The sequence below is a fragment of the Emydura macquarii genome, unplaced genomic scaffold (genome assembly GCF_026122565.2).
Source record: "Emydura macquarii macquarii isolate MOO-44397 ecotype Brisbane River unplaced genomic scaffold, CSIRO-AGI_Emac_v2 contig_2636, whole genome shotgun sequence".
In the NCBI taxonomy this organism is placed as follows: domain Eukaryota; kingdom Metazoa; phylum Chordata; order Testudines; family Chelidae; genus Emydura; species Emydura macquarii.
Window position 1 is genome coordinate 18,655,072 of NW_027132773.1, and position 13,282 is coordinate 18,668,353.

A 13,282-nucleotide genomic window follows, 5' to 3' on the forward strand; every position below is an offset into this window, starting at 1 on the left:
ATATGTTTATGCTTTCTTACAATGTATTTTGTAAAACTTGGCTGATTGGCTTTCCTGTAGATTCTCTTTTTAGGATAACTTTTATGAAGTGTCTAAATTCAGATAAAAATGCATGCTCCCATTCTTATGAAAAACTAATTTCTGGAAAAATAAAAAGGTTGGAATTCTTGATTTACAAAAAGCCTTGCTTGAGTAGATTGAGAGTTAATAGCATTTTAAAAAATAAGTTTAGAAGACATGCATGCTCTTACACACACACAAATCTGTCTCACCTAAAATCTGAACTTTCCTCTTGAAACTATTCTTTTATCAGTTATTGTTTTGCACCAGTTACACCTGCTACAGTCTGATCAAGGAGGGCGCTGAATGCCAACTAGGAGGTGCTGAGCACAAACAACTGTCTGTGAAGTCAGCACCATGCTGGATGAGGTATGAAGAGAGAATCACTAGTGTGTTAGAGTTTTATTCACTCGTTCACAGAACCATTACTTTGTCAGAAGTTTTCTATGATTTATTCTCATTATAATAAGATAGTATTGATACCCATAACTTTTACTGACTTTTAAAAAAATAATTGTTATACAGGAAATTTGTGTCTTGACAATTCTGTTATCATGACTGACTTTCACTATTGTTTGCCATTGAAGATCCCAGCCCACATTAGACTCTGTGGTTGCTGGCCACACTTCTGAGGCTGCTCTTGATTCAAGGAAATACTTCTGCATTCATATGCTTATTCAGGCATTATGGGGTCACCAGTCATTGCCACTGGGCTCATGAGAATGATATTGAGAGACTTATGAGCCTGTTCAGTGACTCCCTCTGTCAGGGTTGTCATGTCAGAGGAAAGTTCTTCTGCATATCAGCTGGGAAACAAACTAATAGGAGGTGCAACCCAAAGCAACTACTCCTTGGGACTTTCTCTGACTGCGCCATCCACCATGGGGAAAAAGGGGGCTATTTAGCACTTATCACAACTTCTGTCCTGTAAAACTTGATAAGGAGCACTCCAAAACAAACCCTCCTCCTAGGTAAGAGTAAGGAGCTGGTGAAAGTAATTATTCCAGTTTTAGGGATGTAGACGCTCCCCAAGGATGCTCACCTTGGAAGAGAAAGAGAGAGCAGCTCTCCCAAGTATAGGGAGTTGCACCGTTGTCCTGTAAGTGTCCTCTGTCTCCCAGTCATTGCTAATGTCAAAGCGTGAAGCTGGAAGATTTCAGATTAGAAATAAGGTGCATATTTTAAACAGTGATTAACCATTGCAACAGCCTACCAAGGGTTGTGGTGGATTTTCCATCACTCGAAATTTTAAAATCAAGATAGGATGTTTTTCTAAAAGATACACTCTGGTTCAAACAGGAATTAATTCAGCGAAGTTCTATGACCTGTGTTGTACAGCAGGTCAGCCTAGATGATTACAATGGTTCCTTCTGGCCTTATACCTTATGAATCAGGATGACTATTTCCTTGAACAAAATACCCTATCCATGACTTGGTGTCATGATCCTTGTTATTTCAGGGCTTGAATGGCTAAAAAGGCCATCTGTGATTACTGGTGACTTGATCTGATGGGCCAAATTCAGAGGTGATATGTAAGATGATGTTTAGGTTAGTCTTTCTTAGATTCAACTAGACTACATTAGACATGCTTACAGATTGGTAAATGGATGTAAATAAGTTAAAGGATAAGAAGTTAGAACAAGGTGTATATTAAAGTAAGAAGTGTGCCTTCTTTACCTTGGACATTCATACAACCTGTTACTTGTTTTTCTTCCTAACTTTCTCTCTTCTAGCCCATGGCAATGGTACACCAGTAGAGACTCCCTTAAATTTGCTCAACTCAGTGGGTTAAATTTAGTGTTGGTGTGTAAGTGGGAAGGGCAAGAGAAAAATTACACGTTGGTAAGTGGGTAGACAGTCCAGAGGGAGCCTAGTGTGGCATACACATTGTGAAGTCTGGAAAAGGTATGTTGCACTGACTTAGTCTCCTAGACTTATCTCTGAATTTGTCCTGTGGACTTTAAGGAACATAAAATACATAAATGAGTTTCTTACAGTATATATTTCTCTTTATTTCAATAAGCAATGAGGATCCAGTCCATCATAGAATATCAGCAGTCTTCCAGACCACGTGTGCCAGACTTCTGTATCGCAGTAGACTGATCTATTCTGGAGACATTTCAACCCACTGAAGAATCAGAAACCAAACTAAGCCACACCTCAGGTATGAAAAACAGTATTATACTCTGCTTGATGCCAATAACAAAGTGTGTGCTTGTTGTAATCCACAGATGAGAATTCAGGAGCAAAGGTTGGGGATGTCTTGCCCAGGAAGACATGCCGTATTATGACTGAACCTGTCCAAGACTGAGAGAAATTTTCAAGAGAGTTACACCAGTAGATATTGACTAAAGAAGATTGACACAGGAGAGGGCACTCTCACCACACCAACCCAGGAGGAGGGGCAGCTATAGGCCAGTGCTGCCACCCCAGGAGTAAAGAGTGTTATGCCAAGTGAAGAGGGGAGTAGTTCATCAGAAATCTCTGCTCTTAGTTCTAGATATTTGTTTTCATGTTCCACTGAATGATCATTTAAGAGAGTGTTCTTGTGTTGATGCCTGTAGGGAGGATCATATGAATATGCAAATAATAGTAATGTAAGTGATGAGATTTTGCTATTCTTATATCAATATGCTAGATATTTTACTATATGTTGCCATAGTTTAGGACTAGCTAATCACATTTCACTGAGTATTTCTCTAAAAGCAGTTCTGTGATTTACCGAAGGTCAGATATACACACATGAAGTATCTTGTATTAAAGTTGTGCAAACATTTTCCACATACCAGACAGCTGGCACAATTTGGCCAGAAAAGCTGACACTAAATTAAATAAAGCAACCAGAAACCTGTGTTTCAATGAGAGGAAAATGGAACAGTTGCAGGGTATGGAGTAAATTCCACTTGTCTTGATATGGAGACACTGGCTGAATTTTGCCCAAGAGGTGTTAGCAACGTTTAGATTCCTAATGGGAAGAGTGGGGACACGGAAGGACATTCATTAGGGGATGAGTGTCTTTTAGCACGTATGGAAAAACACTCATAGCAATGATGAAAAATCATATTTAAAGTATCAAAATCAGCATGTGCTGTGCCCCTGCAACAAAGTCTGAAAGCAGGACATTTTCTTGGTAATAAAAATAATGCACACAACATGGGAAGAGAGAATACAAAGAACCTGGAGTGGGGCTGGATCCTGCAAGGGCAAATTGAGTGATAATGGCCAAATGAGGGAGAGAGAAACAAAGAAGGAAGGAAAGAGCAGAGATAAAAGCCAGGGCCGATGCTGTTCAGTCATGATAAAAGTTGCAGCACTAGCAAAGGTCAGTGCCCCAAGCAGCAGTGTCAATAACTACAAGTGTAATAGCCGTAATGGAGCTGTAATAAGCTGCAGCTTCTTTATGTCTTCTGGCCTAACCAAAGCCAGTAGCAGAGGCAGCTACTAAAGAGCCAAGAGATCTACAGCAATATCTAGTGTAGTGGTCCCCAAAGGGGCCTGAGCCAGCACCCACAGGGGATGGCAAGGGAGTCCCACCCAGTGCCACTCCACCCCCAGCCCAGCTCCGATCCCAGCGCCACTCTGCCCCCAGCGGCAGCTCTGCTTCATCCCCCAGCTCAGCTCTGCCCTCATTCCGTCTCTATGCTCAGACCAGCTGTGCCTCTAGTCCCAGCACCTCCCACATCCCCAGTTCAGCCCCCAGCTCCACCTTCAGCCCAAACTCCTCTGCACAGCCAATTGTGCAGTTAAAGGGGCAGGGGGGAAGACAACAGGAAAAGTCTGGGTACCACTCATCTAATGAATATGGGTTCATCACTGAAAGACTCTCAGAAATCACACAGTGAGCCCAAAGATTTTAGTAACCTCTATTTAGAGCCAAATCCGTGATCTCTTTCTCACACAAGTAGTCTCATTTATTAGGGCTGAGTGTCTAAAATGTATTTGTTGTGCATGTAACCTTAGGCAATCGTATTTCAAAATGCTGACCAAACAGACTTGCTTAAAGATACACAGTGAGTCAGTGGCAGAGGCAGGACCAGAAAATGTGGGTCTAATTCAGAGGTGATATGTAAAATAGTGTAAATTAGACTCCTTTACATTTACTCATACTCTCCTAATTTCCAGTAATGCTACGGGTGTGCAAGGGAGTCTGAATTAGAGTAATTTATAAGCCAGGGAACTGGAAGAAAGTGTCTTGCCACTATAGATGTCGCCTCCCTATGCACCACGTCCCTCACCATGATGGCATCGCTGCCCGCTTCAAGTATCTACAAGCGAATGAACTACTCTCAGAAATCCACTGCAAACACATTGCCAAAATCATCAATTTCAGGATCACTCATAACTTTAAATTTAACAACAAACACTTTGTCCAAACCACGGAACACTCTCGTGTGTACTAGGATGTCTCCCCCAGTGTGCCAACCTCTTCATGGGCCACCTCGAGGAAGAGTTTCTAGGAAAATGCACCACGAAACCCATGATAAACCTGATATACATTAGTTCCAGAGGGGTAGCCGTGTTAGTCTGTATACAGCAAAAACAACAAGATTTCTGTGGCACTTTAAAGACTAACACATTTAATATTTGTAGACATAAGCTTTTGAGAGATTTCAGCTCTTTTCTTTACTTCATCTGAAAGCTTACGTCTACAAATATTAAATGTGTTAGTCTTTAAAGTGCCACAGAACTCTCGTTGTTTTTGCTGATATACATTGACATTTTCATCCTCTGGACAAATGACCTAAACTGCCTCCTGGATTTCCATCACAGCTTCTACCATCACCATCCATCCATCAAACCTTCTAAAATACTTCTGCAGCATCTTCAACTTCATGAATACCACAATCAGCTTCAGCAATGGAACCCTATAGACCGCTATATACAAGAAACCTACAGAATACCACACTTACCTTCACTGATCCAGTAACCACCCTACACATCCCAATCTACAGCCAAGCAGTCAGATAACACAGCATATGATCCAAAGAGAAAGTCTGGGCTACATACCTGTGATGCTGGCTGGATTAGGGGGACCATTTATATGTTATTTAACATCAGTATGTCAAAATTACAATGATTCATATGAGATATGCCACGGTAGGTATCGTTAAGAATTTTATAATTTGCTAAGTATGATGAAATTGTTTATGTGTGTGTGTCATATTTGCAATGTAGGTTATAAATATGTAAGGGATATCTTTATTTCAACTTGTGCAGTGTTTCTGGGTGACACTTCAGACAGAATGGATGCTTAATGGCTCATTAAAGAAACTCACAGGTACATTGGGCCCATGGAGAGAAGACAGAGCTACACCTGATGAGTCACAAGGACATGTAAGAACATGCACTATGAACAGGGGACTTTCTCACTCTGAGGAGGCTTTTTTCATGCCATGTGCTGAAGGCTTATGTTTGAAACAAGCCACATGGCAATCCATTATAAAAGGCAGCCGCACCACATCCATATTGTCTTCAGTCAGTCTTCAGCCTTCACCTACCTCTGGATCAACTACTCATCTACAGCTGAAGCTGTGAAACAAAGGACTGAGACCCCTCTAGATACTGGCTGTACACAAGAGGAACTGTACAAGCCTGCAAACTCCACAGTTCTACAGAGAACCTGATATAGATGGACATTTATACGTATGTGATTGCTTTAATCATTTAACATTTATCTTATAGTTTGTTTCTTTTATAATAAAGCTTTAGTTTTAGTTACTAAAGGGTTGGCTGGCATGGTATTTTGGGTAAGATGCAAACTTATATTGATCTGGTACTGTGGCTGATCCTTTGGGATCAGGAGAACCTTTCTGGTAAAGAGCATAGAGTTTTAAATAACTTATCTCTTTACTGGATCTAGTCGCTGATTGGGAGCCTGAGACGGAAATGCAGTAAAGAGGGCTGTGTATATTGTGTTTTGTTCTTGATAAGCAGTGTGGGGAATCAGAAGCACTGTTTGTGGTTGGTTGGGAAGTCTAACTTCAGTGTTACCCACCAGTGCTGGGAGAATTTACTCTCCTTTTGCCGCCTGCCTTGACTTTGGCATTTTCAGGTGGTCTACCCTAGGCACGGATGGATCGCAACACCTTAACACACTTAAAACCACCTTCATTTTAAGGGGTCTCCTACAACATGTGCGATTGCCATATGCTTAACAAGCTGTCTCACTTTGTCTTGCACAGTCCAGTTACCTTCTTCAGACATAAAGAAGAGCTGTGTGAAGCATGAAGGCTGGTACCTTCCACCAGCAGAAGTTGGTCCAATAAAAGATATTACCTTACCCATCTGGTATGAGCTAAAGTAGGGTGGGCACTATTTTAATTTACACCTTCTTGTACTTTACAGATTGTAAATTACACCAGCTAATATTAATTTATGAATAAGTATAAATAAATTAAAGGATTCTAGTTGAAGGGCTGTAAGATACACATTACACATCCATCACCTCTGAATTTGGCCCAAGAGCCTTGACTAGTCTATGATCTAATCACTACAGTTTGCTTGTGCATGGTCTTATGCTTTTTACTTCATATAGACTCTGCCTTTTCCAGGACACCACAGACTGTCAGAATGAATAAAACACTAAAATTACCCACTGTGTTAAAGGTCAACAAATGTTGTTAGAGGTGAAGTGGCACTTGCCTATCAAAATGCAAAATACTGAGAGGTGAAAGAAGTAAAGCACAACTATGATATAATATAGAATATGAGACATTCAAATTCTAGTGTATCAGTCTCGTGTTCTAGTATCCAGAACTGAATGGCACAGCATGGTTCCATCCGCATTACAAAGACTAAGAGAAGAATGGAAAATAATGCAAAGTTAGCTCCTACTTGTTAAAATCTATTGTAATCCTGTGTTCTTCCTTTGTTGCTGCAGAGATGTAAAGACATTTTAATTCCAGAGACTGGCTGAGAGAAGCACTGATCTAATTATTGCCAGAACTCCAGGTCAGGTATAGATTCTTGGACCCATAGCATTTGTCGTTCATAAATATTCACACACACCACTAAAAGAACTGTGTTCAGTGTGCTGTATCATGTGCAGGAAATGAATATACCATACCTTAAAGCATTTTGCTGTACATTTGAGAAATATTAAGGATAGCTACAACAAAATTCCTGTGGTGAAATCCTTCAGGAGAGACATATGGAAAAATGAAAACGTCATCATGGAACACATACTTTGGGAATAAACAAAACACAGAAATTCATCTTAACTCTTTGACACACAAAGCTGGAATTTCTCAAGGTGACCTGTTTATGCAGAATTCTTCTGGGTACATGTAAGAGTATGCATGCTGCTCATGACACGACACTAAATATAAGATTTTTAAGGTCCCAATTCAGGAAAGCAGCCCTATTTAGGAAAGCCCTGAAATATTTGCTTAAGTGCTTTCCTGAATAGGAATGGAGTCTACAATATGCTTAAACGCTTGTCTGAATCAGAACCTAAAGCTTTAGAAATGAATATTATGAAAGATAATTAAAACTTCCATGGTTATTCCAAATTATGATAACTTGAAAAAAAGGTGTTAGGCTTAGTAGGAGGTAAGTTATTTTCCCCAAAAAGGACTTTGTAACTTGTAAAACCATCCTGATTATGTTCAGCCATGAATAGATAGATTTTAAGCTGTTGATTGGGCATCACAATAACCATTTTAGAATTTAATAAACTGCAGAATTTCTCAATGGCATCCTTGTGAACATTTAAGACAGAATATTTCCCAGTGGTTTCTGGGGAACCAGCACATACATATGTACAGCTAGGGTCTACTATTGCACCAGACAAAAATGGAGGGATTTACACCTAAATGAAAGGCAAATATATTCACCTGAGCTGGTGCTAGGCAGCTGCATTGTCTAGAGATCTGACTCTCATTTAGGACATGAGAGTTCCCAGGCTTGAATCTGGCAAAAACTCCCTGGCAGAGGTGAAAGTTCTTTGTGGTGGATTCTCACATCAACTGAAATATTTAAGTTAAGATTGGATCGCTTTCTAAAGCATATGCTCTCGTTCATCTATGAGTTACTGAGGGATGCAGGAATTGGTTGAGATACTATGGCCTGTGCTAGGTAGGAGGAAAGACTAGATGCTCATAATGCCCCCTTCTGGCCACAAAATCTATGACTGTATGGATGGCACTTCCCATATTGCTTACCACTAGCTGCTTCAGGTGCATGGATCCAATTACTCCTGTAATTTCACAGTAGCAGCTATTTTTACCCATAGCTGCTACTGTGTGCTGGAGTTTGAGGGCAAGGATCAGACACACCGAGGTCTCCCAACAGACACCCTTTTCTCTCCCCATATCTTTCCTCCCTTCTTGCCTTTGCAGCAAAATCTGCTCCCAGCTTTGACTGGCCAGCAACTGCCCTATCAGACACAGAGCTGACAGACACAGATCTGACTGTACTGGCCCATAGGTGCATAGATTCCAAGGCCAAAGGGGTCCATTGTGCCAAGCTATTCCAACCGCCTGTATTAACACAGGCCCATAGAACTTTCCCAGAAGAATTTAGCAAAATTGCCAATATTGATTTTAAAATTGTCCGTGATGAGCACCTCCACCTTGGTAAAGTGTTACAATGGTGTTTACTGTTCAGATGGAAAAAAGTATAAATTTGTCTACCTTCAACTTTCAGACATTGGATCATGTTATGCTTTTCTCTGCTAGATTGAAAAGCCTGTTATTAAATAGTTGTTCCCCAGTATATACTTATAGAGTGTAATCAAGTCACCTCTTAACTTTCTTTTTTGTTTAACTGAATAGAGAGAGCTCTTTGAGTCTAACACTATAAGGCATGTTTTCTAATCCTTTAGTCATTCTTGTGGCTCTTCTCTGAACCCCCTCCACTTGTGAACTTGAGGTTTGATTCTTGCAACTCATTGAATATAGAAAAACACACCCTGAGAATGTTCCAACTAGTACAATCTTCTGCTCAGCATCAGAGGTAGTCATGAACACAACATCCCTGTATACTGAATATAGTGTCCAATTCATGATTTTCAAGATCTCCATGAGATTGGCCATGGCTATCTGTGATCAACCTCCACCACGATGGCCTTCCTCAACAACTACATCCCACTGAAATAAAGTGTCAAGAAAGAGAGAACTCATGGGTGTGGGGGACAGAACTTTCCCAGGAGCTGGGGCTAGACTATGGAACTAAGTGCAAAACTCAAGTCTTCAGCTTAGCTTTCCCTCAATACTTTGTACACATGCAAACATTCTCAAATACAGAGGACACACATGCAAACACCCACTCAGACACAAATCCACAACAAAAATCAAGCTATTTCTCCTATGGGCTAGGAAGAAAGAGAAAAATATTGTTATTGTTATAGCCATTTTTAAATACTGAGGTGTGTCTCAAATCCACTGTGATGGGGTCATATAGGTGGGTAGCTATCTTAGACAGCTGAGCCTGGGATCCTACATTGTAGCATAGCAGGTGGCCAGGAATGACATCATGATTCAAAGCTTTCCACAGGGGACAGAGAGAGGTCCTCACTTGCAGTGTCTCGTTCCATGTGTAGTATGGTGCCCAAATCCTCTTTATTTTACCTCATCTCCTTGCAGGCCAATGCAGAACTATAATTTTAATTGCTTATATTTGGTGTTCCATTCCTGTTCTACGTGGGCATAACTTGCATAGGGGAGTGGTGACTTCACAAAGTTTCAACTTGTGGAATTTCCTTTGAATTCTTCTTTTATGGGTTGAAAGTAGATTTTCTCCATGGAAGAAGTCAGGAACAGTGTCCCATTGATTTATCTGAACTGACTGTCTCTCCAATGAAGTGACATTTGCCTGTGTAGGTTTGCCGGTGCTTTGGTCGACATCATACGTGTATGTTCTCACACTATGCATACAGAAATACTGTTAGCCAAATTCTTCCCTTGGTTAAATCCACTAAAGCGCATAAAACTCAGTGGGGTGTACAGGTGTATTTCAAGGGTTAGAATTTAGTCCTGAATTGTTGTGTTCACATCTACAAGCTAATACTGTAATAATCTATTGATAGAATCATCCTACGTTCCAAATGCATGCCAACACTTATTGTAGCATGTTGTGACTGTGCTGTGCTTTCAGTGACGGGGGGAGGGTTGGTGTTTTAAGATGACATTTTCTTTACCATTCTGCCCAAATTGTGGATAATGTTTTAATAAATGGTATTTTTAAAAAGAAATATATTATTTAATAAAATTATTACTCAAACTGAATGCCATCAAATTGTCACAGTTGTTATGTGCTTAAAAAGCTTCTGCTCCTCTATTATTAAGTGATAAAGGATTATAATTTGATAAAAAATGAATACTAAAATGACTGATATTTAAAAAGTATGTTGCAATAAAATTCAGCATAAAAACTGAAGGCAAAATGTAAAAAAAGGATTTTCTTTATTATTTTAAATCTACACATTTTTAAATATTCCAATGAATGAATGTGTGGTGTAACAGAAGGTACATGACTTCCCCACATATTCAGCACTCTCTTATTCATGTATATGATGATTCCTTAGTCCATGCTTATATATGCCATATATAGCTTTATTATAGTGATACAGCATTTACACTAAACCTAAATGAGAGTGAGGTTATGCTGGTGGGAATGAGGATTTAGCACTTTGCAAATCTAGCAGAAATCATGATTGCTGCCTCTCTCACCCCAATCAAGAGCATGTACTCAATGATTTTCAGAGTGCTGAACAGCTTTGGTGTCACACTGAGCTCAACTCCATGCCTGGAAGACCATTTTGCAGTCGTGGCCAGAAATGTCCCTTTCCACCTCTGACTAGCACATACAGTGCACCTTGTTTTATGGACACTGATATGGCCACCGTGACTACATTGTTTCTAACTTACAGTAAAGGCAGCAATTAAGGTGAGAAAAACATGTCAGAGAATTTAAATAATTTTTTTTATATTAGTCATCATCAGGAGATAGTTGTGGGAACTCCTAGTCCAGACCTCCATTTTTTAAGTCATCAGAACTGGATGCTAATCACCCAAAAGTTCTGAAAGAGCTTATGAAGAGAGCTGAGAGAAAGGTTTCATCTGAACATTTCTTTTTTTGGTGGGCAGGAGATTGAAAAATGCAGCTTTGGTGACACTGAAACATTTTTAAATGGTTGAAATTCAAATTAGATATTTCAATTTTGATGAGGCAAAAGGTTTTGTTTGACCCGAAACAACATTTTTTCCACTTTTTGATTAGCTGAAAATTTTGAAAAGTTTCATTTTCAGTTTTACCCAAAACAATTTTCTCTCTAACTTTTCATATTTGTCAGCCAACCAAAAAATCCATTATTCTCACAGCTCTGCAGCTTTATTTATGAATGGGTGAGGTGAGCTGATAAGAAAAAGATGCAGTCTCTCTTTAAAATCAACTACTATACCATAGGACTGGAGGACAGCACATGTTATTAAAAAAAGGGTTCAAGGGCTGATTCTGGGTATTAGAGACCACTGTCCTTTTCTTGAGTACCAAATACATTAATTGAAACAATAACTAAAGCCAGAGTTGTAAAAAGTTTAGATAAACATGACATTCAAGCATGGCTTAAGAACAAAAAGTCTGATCCTTATTGCAAATCCTATGTTCCAGGCTGCAATTGAACTGAACTGAAACCATAGAAAACCCCTATCTGAGGCTTTAGATACTCTGAGGAAGCAACAATTAGCCTGAGTTAATTACACTGGAGTTACTCCATGGGATCTAGCCTAGCTCGAGTGACAGTGACCACACAGCAAAACAACACCAACGCGAGACGGGGCGGTTTGATTAGAAGCACAGCGTTGAGTTGTCGAAACTCAAGCTGCTGCGCCTCCACTGCATTACTAGCTCCAGCATCAACAGTACTTGAGTTTCAACCCACTTCCGCGCTGGTACAAATAGGTTGGCCTGAAAGCACCATTCACTTGAGCTAGAGATTTTTGTGTTGATTGGGAGCTGGGTTAGGGACAAAACTTAAATTGTAACTCAAACTAATGATGCAGTGAAGACAAGCCTTATGTGCGCTTTGCCTGAATCTGACCATGAGCACTGCAGAGAACTACTGTAATGTGCTCTCTCTCACGCTAGGACTGACCTAGAATCACCTGTAAACTGCAATTGATTTATAACACTGTGTCAGCCTGCAGAACAGAACAAGTGGATGCTAGCATGTCTTTCTGGTGCTTTATGCACTGCACTGGCTCCCCATTCAATACCAGAGTCAAGGTCTTTGTCCTATTCTTGAGTAGTCTCCATAGGTTAGACCTGCTATCAGCCTCGATCTGCATACCATACCAAGAATACAAATGTTTAAAGGAACAAAGAAATTGTGTGTCCATTACGAAGCTCTCTGGAGCTGGGTACAAGACATTTCTGTTGGTGAGTACCCAACTGTGGAATTCTCATCTGCAGAAGATGAGGATGTGTCTTCCATTCTCCAGAACACAATCCAAGACATGGCTATGCATCGGCCTTCCCTTGCAATAAACTAACCAGCAAGTTAATTCTTGGTTAATTAATGATTGCTTGCAGTTTTGTTGTTTAAAACCCACATATTTTCCATGCTACTGGAGTTGCTGAAATGAAATGTTTCATTCCAAACAAGACAGAGATTGCAACCTCTTGATTGCATTGGGCCTGGTTCTTCAGTGTGACACTTGAGTTTTTTGCAGGTATGGTTCAGTTTAAATCAATGAAAATATATTGATATAAAACTGGAGTAACACAGCAATGAATCTGTCTCCGATTTTTGAGGCATAGTACGTAACATATCAAGGATGGCTATCAATATTTCGTTGTATCTATATAATGCCATCAGCAGTTGATCTAAGAATACCAGACATATGCCATGCTTTCAGAGTGGGCTTCAATCCCCTCTCTTTTTTGTCTCACTATTTTTCCCAACCCTTGATACTATATTTATTCACTTTTCATCTCAGTAATGACTGAACCTGGGGTTACTACTGGACTTCTTTAGACTAATCAGGTATTCCCTGATGGTTTCATTTCTTTCTATTGTTGGTGAATTGATTTTGAGGGAAGATCTGGATTATTTTTTAATAAATGTGTTCACCAGGTTGGATTGTCATAAATTTCTTTATATATATATATATATCCAAAGAGAGAGAGAGAGAGAGAAGAGAGAGAGAGGTCTGGAGGATCCTGTAAAACCTAATCACAACCAGGAAGGTTAAAAGCCATTGTCTCTTTTTGGCTAAAGGCA

At 39.9% G+C, this 13,282-nt stretch overlaps 1 long non-coding RNA gene across 1 annotated transcript; it reads left to right on the top strand.

Annotated features, from left to right (window-relative positions):
* Positions 1-271: 271 nt before the first annotated feature.
* On the top strand, positions 272-5,735 carry LOC137163671 (uncharacterized). The gene is made up of 3 exons (XR_010922774.1): positions 272-429; positions 2,084-2,224; positions 5,278-5,735. It is a non-coding gene; the product is annotated as an uncharacterized lncRNA (long non-coding RNA).
* Positions 5,736-13,282: the final 7,547 nt, after the last annotated feature.